This window comes from Thamnophis elegans, chromosome 7 (genome assembly GCF_009769535.1).
Source record: "Thamnophis elegans isolate rThaEle1 chromosome 7, rThaEle1.pri, whole genome shotgun sequence".
Classification (NCBI taxonomy): Eukaryota; Metazoa; Chordata; class Lepidosauria; order Squamata; family Colubridae; genus Thamnophis; species Thamnophis elegans.
Window position 1 is genome coordinate 47,593,548 of NC_045547.1, and position 17,302 is coordinate 47,610,849.

A 17,302-nucleotide genomic window follows, 5' to 3' on the forward strand; every position below is an offset into this window, starting at 1 on the left:
CGCAGATTAGATTCTCTTTTACAGTACAGGTAGACAAATAACAATTAATCCCTGCAAATCATAAAACTAGGCAATAGTTGTATGATTAGGTGGTCAATAAAATGAAGCTGAATCCTAAAATGGTAGAGGCATTATGAATTTGTAGTTTATAGGTCTGGAAAATTGAAAGGCTTTTGTCTTTGAACAAGGATTCAATGTCTCTGAAGGAATAAGTGTAGAGACTGGGTAAATTTCTGAATGTATCTTTATTACTCAAGGTCTAGGTGACATATATTGTCTGGAATGCATTCAGCAAGCTTCCCTTGACAGGGATGGTCTCTCCATAGTAGTCTTTAGTAACATTTTGGTTTCTTGTAATACCTTTTATCTAAGTTTGTCCTTGAAAATTATTTGAAAATTGCAAGAAATACAGAATACAGCTGTGAATCTATTCTAGAACATTCTTCAGAAATCATATAGCATTTGTCTTAAAAAAGCCTCTATTAGCTCATAAAGACTGATAGTTCTAGCAGTGATTTTTAAGGCCTTTAACAATTACTTGAAGATAAACTGGCCCAGATGTTAAGATGTGCAATGTAGACATTCCTATGTCTCACAGCTGGAAGAAATATGTCATTCTTTTGTTCTGCTACTCTGGCCTTTAAATTCCCTTTTTTGACAGTAATATTCTATTCTAGATGAAATTTAGTTTTTTACCCTTGCACTTGGGATTTAGCAGGTTTTTGGCTCTGAAATGCCACTCTGTACTACTTCTTAATTGTTTTTAATTAGTTGGGTATATTACAGAATTTTATTCTTGTTTTTATGAATTGTAACTGGCTTACAAATATTCCAAATAAATAAAATTAAAAAGTAAATGACCATTGGCTTACCTGAAGGGTCGTTCTCTATGCGCTGCAGAAGAGTCCAAGCAAGGGTTAGTCTGGTTGCCCTAGGACTGAGTTCAATTTTTCTTCAGCCACACCTCCTCTTCCTCCTTATGGCCAGTTTTTCAACGATCACTGGAACCAGAAGGTGTGTGATGACATGACGTGGCAATTCTTCAGGTGTTCCTGAACCTGGACCTGAAAAGACCCTGGGCAGGGTTGGACTCTCCCACAGAGCACAGAGAATGACCCTTCAGGTAAGCCAATGGTCATTCTCCTGTGCACTGCTTGGAGAGTCCAAGCATGGGACATACCCAAGTTAAATGTCACTAGAAAGGGCAGAAGATTTGTCCAGGGTGTCAGATGTGGAGTTGACCCTTTGTAGTACCCTCTTGCTGAAGGATGCCTCGGCAGAGGCATATGTGTCCAATTTATAATTCCTCACAGACGACGAGGGAGACGACCATATTGCCATCCTGCAAATCTTTTCTATCGTCGCCTGGGTCGCCCAGGCTGCCGTGGTGGAGGAGCTCCTCATAGAGTAAGCAGTGATATGATGAGGAATAGGTAGAGATTGTTGCTCGTACAGCAATGCTATGCACACCCTCAGTCATCTGTCTATGGTCGAAGATGTCTCCTTCCATCCTATGTATCCTGGCTGGAACAACACAAACAAGGCTTCAGATTTGCGAAATCCCACTGTTCTTTTAATATAGCAACGCTACGCCCGTCTGACGTGTAGGGTATGCCAGGTTCGTTCCCTGGGGTGGCGAGGGTGTGGGCAAAAATTTGGTAAAATTATCTCCTGCATCCTGTGAAACCAAGTATTGATCTTGGGTATGAACAAAGGTTCCAAGCAAAGGATCACCCTGTCTGGGTAGATGATGCATAAATCGTCCCAGACAGACAGAGCCGCTAACTCAGATCTCCTAGCCGACGATATGGCGATGAGGAACATGGTCTTAAGAGTCAGGTGCCACAGATTGGTAGAACCCAGTGGTTCAAATAGAGCTGATGTTAGAGCACGCAAGACCACAAAAGCTGCCAAGTTGGGTAGCGATGAACCACCAGGGGGTGCAGATTTGAAGCACCCTTGAGGAAACTACGTACCCTTGGGAGTCTGCTGAGAGGCTGGGACGGGCCTCCTGATCAAACGATGGACAGCACAGTGACCTGACGTTGAAGGGTTTGGTGCAAGTCCCTTATCAAGGCCCTCCTGTAGGAAGTCCAAGATGTGTAGAACAGACACTGTGATGGGATCAAGGTCTCGCGTGGAACACCATGTGGTAAAGAGAGTCCAAGTGGAATCATAGATTCTAGTGGTCGTTGGCCTTCTGGATGCTTGGATGGTCTGAATCACTTTGTCTGAAAAGTTATGTCTCCTCAGGAGATCCCCCTCAAATGCCAGACGGCCAGTTGGAGCCACTGGGGATCCAGGTGGACAATGGTGCCCTGGCTGAGGGAGACCTGACCTGGAGAAATGCGCCAGGGATTGGCCACTGAGAGGCTAACAAGGTCGGTGTACCAGGATCTCCTGGGCCAATGCAGAGACACTAGGAGGACCTCCACCCTCTCTGTGATATTTTGAACCACCTGTGACAGAAGAGGCAGGGGTGGAAAGGCGTATAAGAGGCATGGGGGCCATCTGCAATGAAGGGCATCCATCCCCTCCATTTGGGGGGAGCAAAAACGGGAGAAGAAGCAGGGTAGCTGTGTGTTCTTCTGGCTGGCAAACAGATCGATTATCGGAACGCTGAACCTCTGTAGCAGCTGGAGGAAGAGATCTGGGTGCAAACGCCAGTCTGAATTGTCTAATGTGGTCCTGCTCAGCCAGTCCACTTGAGTGTTGTCCACCCGAGATGTGGTCTGCTCGAATTCAAGTGACGCTCCGCCCATCTGCCCAGGGCTTCTGCCTCCGCCACTAGGGATCGGGATTTCATGCCCCCTTGGTGATTGATGGCCACATTGTCTGTCATCAACAGAACATGCTGGTGCTGAATGTCCTGGAAGTGATGGAGGGTGAGCCTCGCTGCTCTCAGTTCCAACCAATTGATAATGTGAACTGACTCCTCCAGTGACCACATACCCTGAATTACTTGGTGGCCGAGGTGAGCACCCCAGCCAAACAGGTTGGCATCTGTTGTTACGATGAGGCGATGTGGCTCCTTAAACAGGTACCCCTTCTTCATGGATGGGGACAGCCACCACCTGAGGGAACGCCTTACCTTTGGGGAGAGATGAACCATCACAGGAGAGTTGCTTCTGTTGACTCTTTGGAATGGTAGCAAGAGCCATTGGAGCTCCCTTGCGTGAAGCCTCACCCAAGGGACCACCGATATGCAATATATCATTTTGCCTAATAACTGGGATAGAAGCAGCACAGGAACCGCTGTGCTCCCTGAACTCTGCGAACTAAGGCTCCTATGCTGTCTAACTTTTCCTGAGACAGAAAGACTTTGCAGGCCAAGGTGTCTATCTGCATGCCTAGATGTAGAAACCTGGTAGTCGGAATCAAGTGGCTTTGCTCCAGGTTCACGGAGAACCCGTGGGCCTGGAGGACCTGCATGGTGGACCGGAGGTCGCGGATTGCCTGTTTCCTGGATGGTGACTGAATGAGTATGTCATCCAGGTAACACTGGAGTTGCACCAGTCTCTGTCTGAGGAATGCTGTGACAACTGAGAAAATTTTGATGAAGGTCCTGGGGGCCAATGACATGCCAAAGGGTCCTGTATTGGTAATGTCGACCCCCGTAAAAGAACCTCAGGAACCTTCAATAATGAGGCCGAATTGGTATATGTAGGTATGCTTCCCTTAGGTCTACAGACGTGAGTAGATCCCCTTGTCTTATTCCTGCTAGGATGGTTTGTAGGGATTGCATTTTGAACCTCCTGTAGATCAGGTGGTAGTTGAGGCCCTTTAAGTCCGGTATTGCTCTCCACCACCACCCTGAGCTCTTCAGTACCAGGAAGAGGATGGAGTAAAAACCCCTCTGTTCTTGTTCTATGGGTACCCGTTCTATGGCATTGATTTCCAGATGTTGGATCTCCTGGTGCATGAGCTTTCTTGGTTGGACATGAGGGAGTGGGGCAACAGACGAAGGTTCTCAGGGGAAGAGATACAAACTCCAGGGTGAGACCTTGTGTCACTGTCTGTAAGACCCAGGAGTTCGTCGTGGTGAGTTCCCATTGAAGCTGCCCCCAATAGGAAGCCACCTCACTTGTTCTTATGGAAGAGCCTGTGGGAGGCCCCGCCATGATTTGGTCTACGAAAGGAGTACTGCTGCCTCCTCTATCCAGGAAAGGACTGCCTGTCCTGGGAAAGGTCAGAGGGTTGAGAAAACGGTCTGTTAAAGGTAGAGGTTTGAAAAGATGAGTCAGGCACTCAAAAGGACTGCCTCCTGAAGTAAGGAGGGTTCTTCCTTTCCTATTTCTTGCTACTGGTGGTAAGTACCTTTCTCTTATCCTTTGATTCTACCAGGACCAAACCCAAAGCCTCCCCAAACAGTTTATCCCCCTTAAAGGGAGCAGCCTTTCACTTCCACTTAGATTTTGTATCTACTTGCTAATGGCGAAGCCAAAGGAGGCGCTGTGATGTTACATTGGACGCCAGGGCTCTGGATGCGAATTTCACAGCATTGAGGGAGGCATCCGCTGAGTATTGAGTCGCTGAAATGATCTTATTCACATCTTGGCAGAGATGTTTGTCTTCTGCTGGTAACTTGGACTGCAGTTCAGGTCACCAGAGAATGGAATTTTAAAATCCTATTAAAAAAGGAGGTGGAGGTAGAGGCCTTAATGGCCCAGGTGGCTGTTTGATGAATCCTATGACTTGCCTTCTCTGCCTTCCTATCCTTGGCTTTGAGGCCTTCCATGAGGTCAGCAGGAAGCATCGAATTAGAGATCAATGAGGATACAGGGAAGGTAATTTTAAGATGGTTTCCAAATTAGGTTCAAATGAGTAGAGCCTCTTGTCACCCCCACTGGATGTGGCTAGGGAACCAGGGTTGATCCAATGGTGTTGCACCACATCCATGAAAAGATCAGGCACAGGAACCAAGTCCTAAGGCGGGGCCTGGAACATACTATCCCTGTGGTTGGGAGTGATCACTTCATTACCCCCTGAGCCTGCCTGGGCTGAAGTACCCAGATGGGTGATGGACTTAGCTTTATGTAGGATAGACTTAAAGGTAGTAGGCTGAAATAAGCCTGAAAAGGCAGGGGTGTCTGGAGGAAGCTCCTTATCCTCAGACAACTCCTGCTCATCATGTTTGTATTCTTCCCCCACAGAAACCTCAATCACCAAGGATTCTAGGGATGGATGTCTCGCTCTGCATCTACTGACTCCAACCCCATCCTTCCTGGGCCTGCTGTCTGTGCAAGTATCCCTAGGTTGAAGGCCCTCAGCTATGCTCTGAGAAATGGCTTGGGCTATCACCTCTTGCATCACTGATAACTTGGGCCCCTGATCTCCCCTGCGGCATCTAGCCTGAATGGTGGGAGGCTCCGGCCCTGAAAGAATGGGGGGGGGGTGATCCAGGTGGAGAATCAGGTTCTGAGGGCAGAGATTTGACCGGGGATCCAGAGCTAATCACCGAGTTGTCAGGGGACAATTCTAATAGCTCCCCTTCCTCCCCAACAACCTGCATAGGCTCTGGGCGTGGATCAGGGAAATAATCACCCTCCCCTGGTGGCCCGGCCTGTTATTCCATTGCCCTACTCAAGTGCTGGGCCTTTTTGAACTCTCTCTAGGACACGTAGGCAGCGTTCAGCATCCTTGCCTCAAGCCTTGGAAGTCCTGCCTTTCTGTGCTGCCTTGCCCTTCCCTGCTACCTTGCCTTTCCTCTTGGCTCTGCTTGCAGCCTTGGCCCCAGCAGAGCTGGATCTACCATGACTGTGGTCATCTCTGGAAGGGCCAGGCTGTTCTGATGCAGCGTGAGCATCAGCCATTCTGCAGACGAGAGAGGTTGGGCTGTCTTTTGCTCACTTCCCAGCCTTCAGAGGCTCGCATGAAAGGCTGTGGCACATGCAGGAGATTTGCTCCTGAAGCCCAGGCCACAATGGAAGCTGACCATAAAGGTATAGCGCCGAGCAGGTCCACCGCGCCTCAGGGCAATTATCATTGGTGTAAGGGTTTCGTAACATGCCGATAGCTGGGGTGGCCAAAGCTCTGAAACCACCTAGTGCAAAAAAGGGGGGATGGCTGTGACCCAACTGGCAACCCGGACAATGTCGCACACCATCTGGCAGCAGTCCTCCTGGAGTCGGGCAGCATGGCAATAGGGCTACAAATAAAAGCGTGTGAAGTGGAGGCTTAAAATGGCCACCACACACATTGGGGAACTGGTTGGAAAATGGCGGCCATCAAAGCTCAGCGGCACGGAGTCCAGTGAGGAGAGTTCTTTTCACCTGATAGCTGGAAAATACTCCCCAAGCATGCCAATGACCAGGGCAAATAAGCAGCCTTGTCTCTGATGTAAACGCCACGGAAGACAATTACCCCAACAACCTGCTCTTTCCTCACTGGAGATTCAAATGAAAAAAGGGGGAAAGTCTAAGTAAATGAATAAAAAAGGAAAAAAATAAACTAACACAATAAACCTGCACAAAATTTGGAGAGTCGAAGCTAAAATACTGAAAAAGCTGGAACCCACTCAACTGTGTCCTTACGGTCCAGACTGAGTTGAAAAACTGGCCATAAGGAGGAAGAGGAGGCGTGGCTGAAAAAAAATTAAACTCACCGCTAGGACAACCAGACTAATTTAAACCATGCTTGGACTTTCCAAGCAGCAGAGAGGAGAATATAAGCACTTTTGTCCCAATTACACTAAGAATCAATACCTTTAAATGCAGCTTCTGAAATTAGTAATATACTATCAGGAAGGTACTCACATTAATAGAATAGAAAGCAGAATTGGACAGCACTGTGGAGGTCTTCAAGTCCTACCCTCTGCTTAGGCAGGAAACCCTATACCAGTGATGGCTAACCTTTTTGCCATTGCATGCCAATGCAGGGGGGATGCAGGGGGGTCGCGTACGTGTCCACACCCATAATGCAATGTCCCCCATGCACCCGCTCCCCACCCACCGATGTGTGCCGCAGCCCCGCCTGTTTTGGCCCTGGCAAGCCTCCCTGAAGTCTCCTGACACCAAAAATGGGTCGCTGGAAGAGGGGGTGCCACTGGAACCCAGAAGAGTGTCAATGAATTGCCCCCCCCAGCCCACCACCAAGAACAATCCAGGGCAGCCCCCCTCCCGCCCCTTCTGTCAAGGGAGTGCAGCCACTTCCTAACAAGTGCATCTCTTACCCTGGCACTGGCTAGACGTTCCTTTGGCGCGGACTCCCCTCCTGCCACAATGCTACTTGTTCTTGGTGGCAGGCAAGGGAGGGAGTGGCCACCAAGAACAAGCAGCATTGACCCTGCTATTCTCCTGGGGTGGTGGGGGCTGCACAAGAGATGCATAGCGATTTTCACCCTGCCGCTTACAGGCGGAATGCTGGAGAACCCCCCCACACACACACAAGCAGCACTGCCCCTGCTATTCTTTGGGGTGGTGGGGTGGTGGAGTGGTTTTCATACTGCTGCTTGCGGCTGGGATTCTGGAGAACCGCCGCCCACCCTCCTTCACCAGCCACCGAGAACAAGCAGCGTTGCTTCTGCTGCTGCTCTTCTGGGTTACCCGAGCTGGCCAGGTGCTCCGGATGAAAGATGCACATTGACATGGGCTGGAGGGCTGGGTCCCTGCAAGAAGCTCACTTGGGCAGGGAGGGAGGTAAGCTCCAGCCCACCAGTCCTGGCTGACAGCTCTGCTCCCCTAGGAAGCGACTGCTGGGATCCCGTCTGTGTCCTGTCTGTGGGCCGTTCTTCTGGCATGCATGTCAGAAGCCAGAAGACCAGATAGCCAACGTGTATGCCGGAAACCAGAAGATAACTTCCCGCTTCATGCATGCACACCAGGCAGCTGGTCTTTTGGTTTCTGCCACTCCCATGTTGGTGAAGACCAGCTGGCTGGTGCACTGGAACCCAGAAGAGCAACGGGTGATGGTTCTGTGTGCTACTTCCGGCACACCTGCCATACGTTTGCTGTCACAGCCCTATACCATTTCAGACAAATGGTTGTCCAAGTTCTTCTTTAAAAGTTCCAATGTTGGAGCATTCACAACTTCGGGAGACAAGATGTTCCACTGATTAATTGTTCTAATTATCAGAAAATTTCTCCTTAGTACTAGGTTGCTTCTCTCCTGATTAGTTTCCATCCATTGCTTTTCAGCTTATAATGTGAACTATCAACAGTATGAAACTCACCCAGGCATCCCAATTACTTTTACATGTAAATAGTAGTACAAGTACTTTGAAAAATACTGACAACACTGAATCCATGCTTTAAATACTGTCCTGCCAAGGAAAAAAGGAAGCAGTGTTTTTCTTGATTAAATATGGAAACCAAAGTGCTTTGATCTTTGCTAGTCTTCTGAGTTTCATGAGAACATTTTTTCACTTCAGTTACTGAAACAGTATAACCTCAATAGATAATTATAATTCTTGCTTACTTGGATTTATGATCTTTTAAACCACAATTCTAAGTATATTTCCATTTCCTTCAATATCCAAAGTGCATTTATATACACTCTCTTCAATGGAAAAACTCACTCATTCTAGAGAAAAATTAAGATTTCAACAAATCTATTAATTGTATTGGCGAGCAAAGCTGATTTATATTCTTTAGCAATCTTTTTACCTCCAGATTAGATATAAATTGATTATCAAACTTTGTAAACAGGAAAAGCCCCTGAAAACCTGAGTATCAGTAGAAATTATCCAACCATATTAAAGAGATATCAATACACCAATACCTACCAGTTCAATGAAAAAATACTAGTCATGATGACAATGAAATCCTGAACTACACTATATAATACCGTGTTTCCCCGAAAATACAACATGTCCTGATAATAAGACCATGCCACGTTTTTCGGGTGGGCAAAAATATAAGCCCTCCCCCCAAAATAAGGCCTCTGGACAACCCCCCTCCAGCCAGGCAGAGCACCACTCACTGACCTAGCGGTATCCTGAAGGCGCCAAGCTGTAGGAACGGGGTGGGGGGGCAAAGGCTCGCATTGCTTGGCGCCTTCGGGATACTGCTAGGTCGATGAGCGGTGCTGTGCCCAACTGGAGAGTGGGGGTTTCCGGGCGGTTGCTCTCTTGTGAGCGGACTCCCGAAGAGCCGGGCACAGCCTCAGGGTTGAATGGCTGTGTTGCGCTGTTGCAGCAGCACTACACAGCAACCATGAGGTGACCATGCTCATGAGCAGCCGCCCGGCAACCCCCCTTTCCAGCCGGGCACAGCACCATTCACTGACCTAGGGGTATCGCCAAGCCACATGAGCGACTGTTTGCCGCTCTCTAGCTCCCACAGCTTGGTGCCTTCGGAATGCCCCTAGGTCAATGAATGGGGCTCTGCATGGCTGGAGAGGGGGGTTGCACGAGCGGCTTTTCCTCTCTTCGCTCGCGCACCTCCCAGCCTCACAATGTCCTTGCCTAACTCTCCCTGCAGAACCAGGGCACCTCCACTGCCACCACTGCATTGCTTTTTCTGCGGTTTTCAAAGCACGGAGGTAGGATGCCAAGTCTTCCAAAAGTTGCCACTCTGGGAATACGCTCTATGGTTGTACGCTCTGGAAGTACGCTCTGCCTCAGCCAGCTCACAACCATAGAGTGTACTCCCAGAGCAGCCACTGCCGAAAGACTCGGCTGTGGATCTCTGGAGTTTGGAAGCTGGAGAATAGGTTATGCTCGGAGCGCCACCGCAGCGGCAACACACTGGTCCTGCAAGGAGAGTTGGGCAAGGGCATGGTGAGGTTGGGAGACACACCAGCTGAGGACAGAACAGGCGCTCGCACAACCTCCCTTTCCAGCCAGGCAGAGTGCCATGCACTGACCTAAGGGTATCCCGAATGTGTCAAGCCACGGGAGCTGGGGGGAGGGCAAAGCACCATGTGACTTAGCGCCTTTGGGATATTACTGGGTCCATGAGTGGTGCTGTCTGACTGGAAAGGGGGCTTGCCGGGTGGCTCCTCATAAACGTGGTCACCTCATGGCTGGTATGTTGCATTGCTGCGACAGCACAACACAGATGTTTGCCCCGAGACTGTGCCTGGCTCTTTGGGCACCCGCTCTCAAGAGAGAAGCCACCCGGCAACCCCAAAACAATAAGCCCCCCCAATAATAAGACCCAATCAATATTTTGGGGGGTCAAAAGAAAATGAGACCCTGTCTTATTTTCAGGGAAACACGGTAACCATCCTGGAATTGGTACTGATTCCTTAGAAACTATGGGAAGAGAGAGAGGCAAATGAACCTGTCAGCTGGAACCTGAAACCCACAAGATGTGACCATGCCAAAGACATCTCCATCTCTCCAATTACTTGATTTGACTTATATTCTTTTATTTTACAAGTAAATAGGAAATGACTGTGCTGCAAAGCACAAACACAAAGAATACTTTTTTTATTTTCAAGAATAGGACTGGATTCCCAAATACACTTAAGTATCTTTAAAAATTCAGCATTGACAGGCCTGTGGCCCACTACTATACTTGAACTCTAATCTGCTGCTCCCCAAAATGAATTTAAAAAGCATCCAACAAGAATCAAGGAAATGATGGAGCATATTATTATAATTTAATTTTCTGGTAAAAGGGCACCATGTGACTTTCATCGCATCACAGCAATTGTTTTGTGAGAATGCCCATGTCATGTTATCAACATTTCAATTACAGTCCCCAAATATTAACCAGAAAAGCTCAAAAATATTGACCCCAAAATTCTATATCAATCTCAATGTGAGATTTTATCAATTAATAATTTTGCGGTCCAATAAATGTTTGCATTTTGTGGCAATTGTGACTCACATCCTCACCACTATGAGGAGGAATTAGGCGATATGCCATATACATTGATCTGCATTGAAAACTATTTGAAAATTAATTAATCTAGACTGAAACTGCCCATGTGCTGGTGGAGAAAGACTGTCACAACCCTGCAACAATAGTAATACAATACTAGTTTTATTTAATTTTTTCAATTTTTATTGTTTTCATTATAATCTTTGCTATAGTGGAAATATCCATAATTGCTAGGCATTGCTCTTAAATTAGCGCTGCCCAAATAATATGTAAATGCATACAACCAAATTACATATATTCTAGATTGATATTTGTCCAGATTAGAGATTCAAACTGGTTGAAAGAGCCAACATGATGATCACAATTTTCTTCCCCAGCTTTCAGGCCTATAATGCTACTGCATTAAACATCAGGTGGCTATGGCTAGAAGAATCTTCAGTCAAGTATTGGTAAGTTACCAGGTAAACCAGGTAATCTACAGTTACAAAGATAGATTTATCAAATAGCAAGCAGACCATAAGACAGCCTGACAAGGTGACACATTCAATAGAGAGACCAGATGCAAGATCTATTTCTATTTCTCCATATTAGCTAAGTCATTCAGGCAATAATTAAAGGTCCAGTAAAAACAAGTAACCACTTGGGAAGTAGCTTCTCTAGTGTTGGACTTGCCAACCAAGCCAATGCTTCTTTCAAGGTACTACACAAAGTACCGTACTTTTCGGAGTATAAGACACACCAAGGTTTTGAATAGGCAATTTTTTTAAAAAAAGTAGGTAGGTAGAGGGATAGAGGGAAGAAAAAGAGAGAAATACAGTAGGTAGGGAGGGAGAGAGAGAGAGAGAGAGAGTAGTTAGGGAAGGAGGGAGATAAAGGGATAGAGAGAGAGAGAGAAATACAGTAAGTAGGTAGGGGGAGAGAGAGATGTGTAGGTAGGTAGGCAGAGGGATAGAGAGAAATAGAAAGAGATAGAGAGAAATACAGTAGGTAGTTAGGGAGGGAGGGAGGGAGGGAGAGAAATGGGCATTTGGAAAAGGTTACATTTTTCAATATGCTGTGCAAATAATTCTGTAAGAGTTAAAATTATTATAAATATTACAATTAATTGCTATGTATAATTCACTGAGAATGCAAACAGCAGCAAATAAAAAAATGCCAATTCAATTTAAAGAGAGTTAATTTTTAGTACCATAGCCTTAACATTAAATCTATTCCAGGAGGTACAGTCCTATGTGGACCTCATTTTTTCAACCATACATATATTTAACAAACAAACAAAGATACAACAAATTTATCTTATTATTCCTAAACATCTTCAAATGTTTAGCAAAGAAATACTTTTATCAACCACTTAAAAGTCTTCCTAAAAGAATCACCTAACACACACTAGGAAAATATCTACCTACCTAAAAACTGTAATTTTGCCCATTAATTTTTTTGTCTGTTGAAGCAAGCAAGCTTTGATGGATACTTCCTGTAAATGAAGTAGATTGGGTTATTAGAAAAGTTGTGTGAATTCACAACATTATCAAATACAGTAAGTTTTATTTTATTAAAAAAGTCAAACATCAATCTTCAAAAAAGTTAAATTTATTTCTTAAAGGAACCCTTAAAGTACAACCCAAAACACTACAACAATTTCAAAACATATGCTATCTATGAATTTGTCTTTATTAATCTCTGTTCCAAATTTAATCATCAAAGGTTAATTGTACTTTTCTTTTTCTTAAAACCTAGTTTAAAGTACTCTCAGACTTCTAAATCTGTTATTTAATACGCACTTACTGTCAGTTTTAAAAAAAAACCTTCTCCAATCTTAGTCACAGAGGAATAACTCTACATAATACATATTGCTGTTGATTTGATTTGATCAATCATAATTAATTTATAAATACATACAGTAAAGTGCAAAATATTATTTAATGCAGATAGATCTTCATGAATGAGCTCAATTGAGCCAAAAAATTCTGTTGCTAAGAAAGACATTTTACAAGTGAATTTTGCCACATTTTACAATCTTTCTTGCCATAGTTGAGAAGTGAATCACTGTCTTTGTTACGATAGTAACAAATTTTTTAAGTGAAGCTGGCTTCCCTACTGATTTTGCTTGTCAGGTCACAAAAGGTGATCACATGATCCTGGGCCACTGCAACTGACATAAATATGAGTCAGTTGCCAAGTGTCTGAATTTTGATCACATAATCATGGGAGTGGTTAAATGCATGTGAAAAATCACATGACCATGGGGATGGTGCAATGGTTATAAAATGTGAAAAATGGTCATGTCATGTTGTTCAGTGCTGTTGTAACTTTGAATGGTCACTAAATGAAATGGATTACCTGTACTGGATAATTTACTGTCTCGTTTTTTTCCTTTTTAACTCTACATTTATGAACAATGTTAAAGACTGTACTATGCTCATTATAAATCTTAAAATGCAGCTTTTTCTTTTTCAAATATCTTCCTAGCTTAATACTTCATTTCTTAACTCATCATTTCCCAAAGCAGGGTACTTTGTTATACATCACTATCACTATTACTAATACTGTTTATTTTCCAATTCTGAACTTTTTTTCTTCAATAAAAACAGACTATGAAAATTATTTATTATGGCAGCAGCACCATATTGCTGAAACAGACAAGCATGGCTATGACAATTTTCCAAGACACTTACATAACAGATATAAAGAAGATTCATTTCTTGTTTCTTATCATTTTCTCTTAATAAGGAATTGTAATTTGTGGATTTATTCCACAAACTCCCTCTATCATTCAGACAGCAGAAATAAAGTACATGGGGAAACAAATGGAAGGACATTTTAAAGTGGAAAAAATTGAAACTTTTTGTAGAGTTGAATTCTCTCTTAATTAACATATTGCTACAGCAGTTTGAATCAAGAAAGCTAAATTATAGCGATGGCTCATATAACAATGTAAATTTGAGAATTCTGAAATTAGTTAAATAGTTAGATGAGAAGAACAGTTACAAAAGCCAGAAACTAACAACTGAAATAGCTTACAATTGAAACAGCTAAATAACAAACATGATAGAAGTGTAGGACTCTCTATAATGGTTCAGATTAAAGAGAAAATTAATGAGGATTCTATTTTTATTTTAGGGAAATGGGATTATAGAACTGGAAATTATGTTGATGTCATTTTCTGACCAAAAGTTTTGCCAACTGCCAATTGTTGGGCTAAAGTTCAGGGATATAAAGCTAATAAAAATGAGCGATACCAAGCAGCTATAAGAATAATAGGTAATTTTATGTTCGAGACTTCCAAACAAAATAGGTAGGGTAGAAGTCAAGTATTTCACGTATTTAAAAATGAAAATAATATTCACACACTATACCTACACTTTCCCTTTGAAACATAAATGGAAACAAGTTAAATTTAGGAATAAGAATTTATTCTTCCTTAAGCAGACCAATTCTGAATGTTTAATACCTATACACTAAATATAATCTACATAATTTTAAGTAAATTGAATAAATGAACCTGGATGACTTGAGAATCTCTACAGCAGGGGTGTCAAACTAGATTTCATTGAGGGCTGCATAAGGGTTGTGTTTGATTTCAGGGGAGCGTGGCCAGCTTGATGTCACTCATATCGGGGCCACCTGTAGTGGCCCAAATGCTCTGCCAGCGAAAACGGGCTACCGAGCTCGGCTTTCAGCTGGGACGGTCTCCTGAAACCCTCTGCCAATGAAAATAGAGCACGAGAGGGCCACACATGGCCCTCCCAAGCTCTGTTTTCACTGGCAGGCACTTGAGGCCGATCTTTCGCTGTATCCGGGGTGGCCTCGCAGGCCAAATCTAAGCACCCTGCAGGTCAGATCCAGCTCCTGGGCCTTAAGTTTGACACCCCTGCTCTACAGACTTTTAGCTATACAATTTGGGATGAACATCTTTGGAATGGCGTGGGAGTAGGAATGGATTTCCAGAGAAAACATTGCAGATTACAGGAACCATGAGCACTACTCAGGTGACCCTGAAGACATAGATAAACCTCCAAGCAAGCTTGTGTGATAGCCTCCTGCAACCTTCTGCCAATGAAAATGGAGCTTGAGAGAGCCGTATGGCAGAGGCACCATCAGCCAGTCCTTTGCTATTTCAGGGTGGCCCGACAGGCCTTGAGTTTGATACCCCTGCTCTAAAAGGATGCAAATGACCAATTGCCTCCTGAAAAAAACACCTTTGGGACAACCATGACCTGGATGACTGAGAATCTCTACAGACTTTTAAATTGAATGAAGTAGCAATGCATAGAGCTTGTTGGTGCAATGGTTAAAGTGCTGGTCTGGAAACCATGTGACTATGATAGTTCTAGAATCTAGACCTTCCTTAGGCATGAAAACTAGCTAAGTCAGTGATGGTGAACCTTTTTGGCATGAAACGGGAGCGCGTGTGCACATGCACACCAGAAACCAGAAGAGCAGCCACCCAGTGTACATGTGTGCACCAGGTGGCTGCTCTTCTGGTTTCCGCCACTTGGTCTTCTGGTTTCTGATGCACACTGGTACACACTGGCCAGCTGGTTTTTGCGTGCACATGCAAGCCAGAAACCAGAAGACCAGGTGGCCGGTGCGCATGCACGTGCTGCAAACCAGAAGAGCAGTCATCCAGTGCATGCATACACACCAGCAGCTGCTCTTCCAGTTTCCAGCATTCCCACATGTGTGAAGACCAGCTGGCCAGTATGCAGAAACTCGGAAGAGTAACGGGTGATGATTCATGAGCCCAGAGAGATACCACTTCCGGCACGCATGACATAGGTTTGCCATCATAGAAGTAGATGATTTAGCCAGTCATTCTCTTTTAGCCCACAGAGTTGTTGTAAAAGAACAGGAGACAGGAGTATTGGATATGTTCACAAAATTTATATATAAAAGAGATAAGATAAAAATGTAATAAATGATCATGATGATGATGTATATAAATGACAGTAGGTCTTACCTGAACTGTTATTTTAAGAGGTGTTTGCAGGATGGGCCAGTGATGGTATTATCACAGCCAATTGGCCTCGAGACTGGGTTGAAGCTGAAGCCACACCTCTGGGCTCCTCTCCTCTGACTCCAGTTTCAATGTAGTATGTTTTCCCGAAATCCTGAAAACAAGTCACAAAGGAGACACCTCCAACCCCAATACTGTCTATCTAACCTAGGGTGGGAACTGGTCCATCCTGCAAATACCTCTTAAAATAACAGTTCAGGTAAGACCAACTGTCATTTTCCAGAGTGGGTTTGCAGTATGGCCCTGTGATGGGATATACCCAAGTTTCCGTCCCATAGAGTGGGCCCTCACTGATCCGACAGGACCTGTTGCAGGATCCTGCGGCCAAATGTTGCGTCAGAGGATGTGAAGGCATCCAGTCTGTAGTGTCGGATAAAGGGCGACGGGGAGGCCCACGTAGCTGCCCTGCAGTTGTCTTCTATAGGGGCCTGGGTGGCCCAGGCCGCTGAGGTGGCTGCACTCCTGATGGAGTGTGCCGTGATTCCGGCTGGAACCGGCAAGTTTTGCGCCTCGTAGGCAAGGTCAATGGCCAGACGAATCCACCAACTAATGGTGGACAGGGAAACCCTCTTCCCTAGCGCCGAGGGTTGGAACGATACAAACAGAGCATCAGACCTCCGGAACTCCGCCGTCCGTCTTAAGTAGATCCGTAAGGCCCTTCTTACATCTAAGCGGTGCCACCTGACCGGATCTGGGCAGAAGTCTGGGAGAACCACCTCCTGGGCACGGTGGAAGACCGTGTTCACCTTGGGCAGGAATGCCGGGTCAAGGTGAAGCACTACCCTGTTGTTGTGAAACCTGCATAGATCCTCCCTGGAGGAGAGGGCCCCCAGTTCTGATACTCGCCTAGCCGAAGTGATAGCCACCAGGAACACAATCTTACAAGTGAGTAGCTTCCGGCTGACCGTCCCAAGCGGTTTGAAAGGCTCGGCCGTAAGGGCCCATAGCACCATGGGAAGATACCACATAGGAAACCTATGGATTGGCAGTGGATGAAGGTGGGCCGCCCCCTTGAGGAACCTTTTGACTAAAGACAAATGAAGCAGCGGAGTGGGGCTTTCCCCAGGAATCACCAAGGCTAGTGCTGCTAACTGTCTCTTAACAGTAGCTAGGGACAGTCCCTTGTCCAGACCCTCCTGGAGGAAATCCAACACCTGGGGGACCGAGGCCCTGGCAGGGGTCATGTGGGCGGCCTGACACCAGGAAACAAATGTCAACCAGGTGGCATCGTAAATCAGTTGGTTGACTGTCTGCGGGAAGCCTCAATGGTTCTGATCACTTTCTGGGACAGAAGGGTGCCTCTCAGGCACTCCCGCTCAATCTCCACAAGGCCAGTTGGAGACACTGTGGGTCTGGGTGGATCAACTTCCCCTGTAGTAATCTCACCTCCCTCCGGGGAATCCTCCACGGTCTCCCTGCCGTCAGGCTCAGCAGGTCCACGAACCAGGCCCTCCTGGGCCAGTAGGGGGCCACTAGGATTACCTCCGCCTGCTCTCTGACTGCCTTCTGGATGACC

General features: G+C 45.6%; 1 protein-coding gene across 4 annotated transcripts in view; it reads right to left on the reverse strand.

Annotated features, from left to right (window-relative positions):
- Nucleotides 1–17,302, reverse strand: part of CNOT2 (CCR4-NOT transcription complex subunit 2) — a 76,510-nt gene that overhangs the window by 31,845 nt on the left and 27,363 nt on the right. For 3 of the 4 annotated variants that reach the window (XM_032220918.1, XM_032220915.1, XM_032220916.1), the window contains exon 2: nt 12,176–12,243. The exons of the other annotated variant lie outside the window; for it this stretch is intronic. The gene's annotated coding sequence lies outside the window, so the exon portion shown is untranslated. The remainder of the gene's footprint in view (nt 1–12,175; nt 12,244–17,302) is intronic. 4 annotated transcript variants of the gene reach the window in all.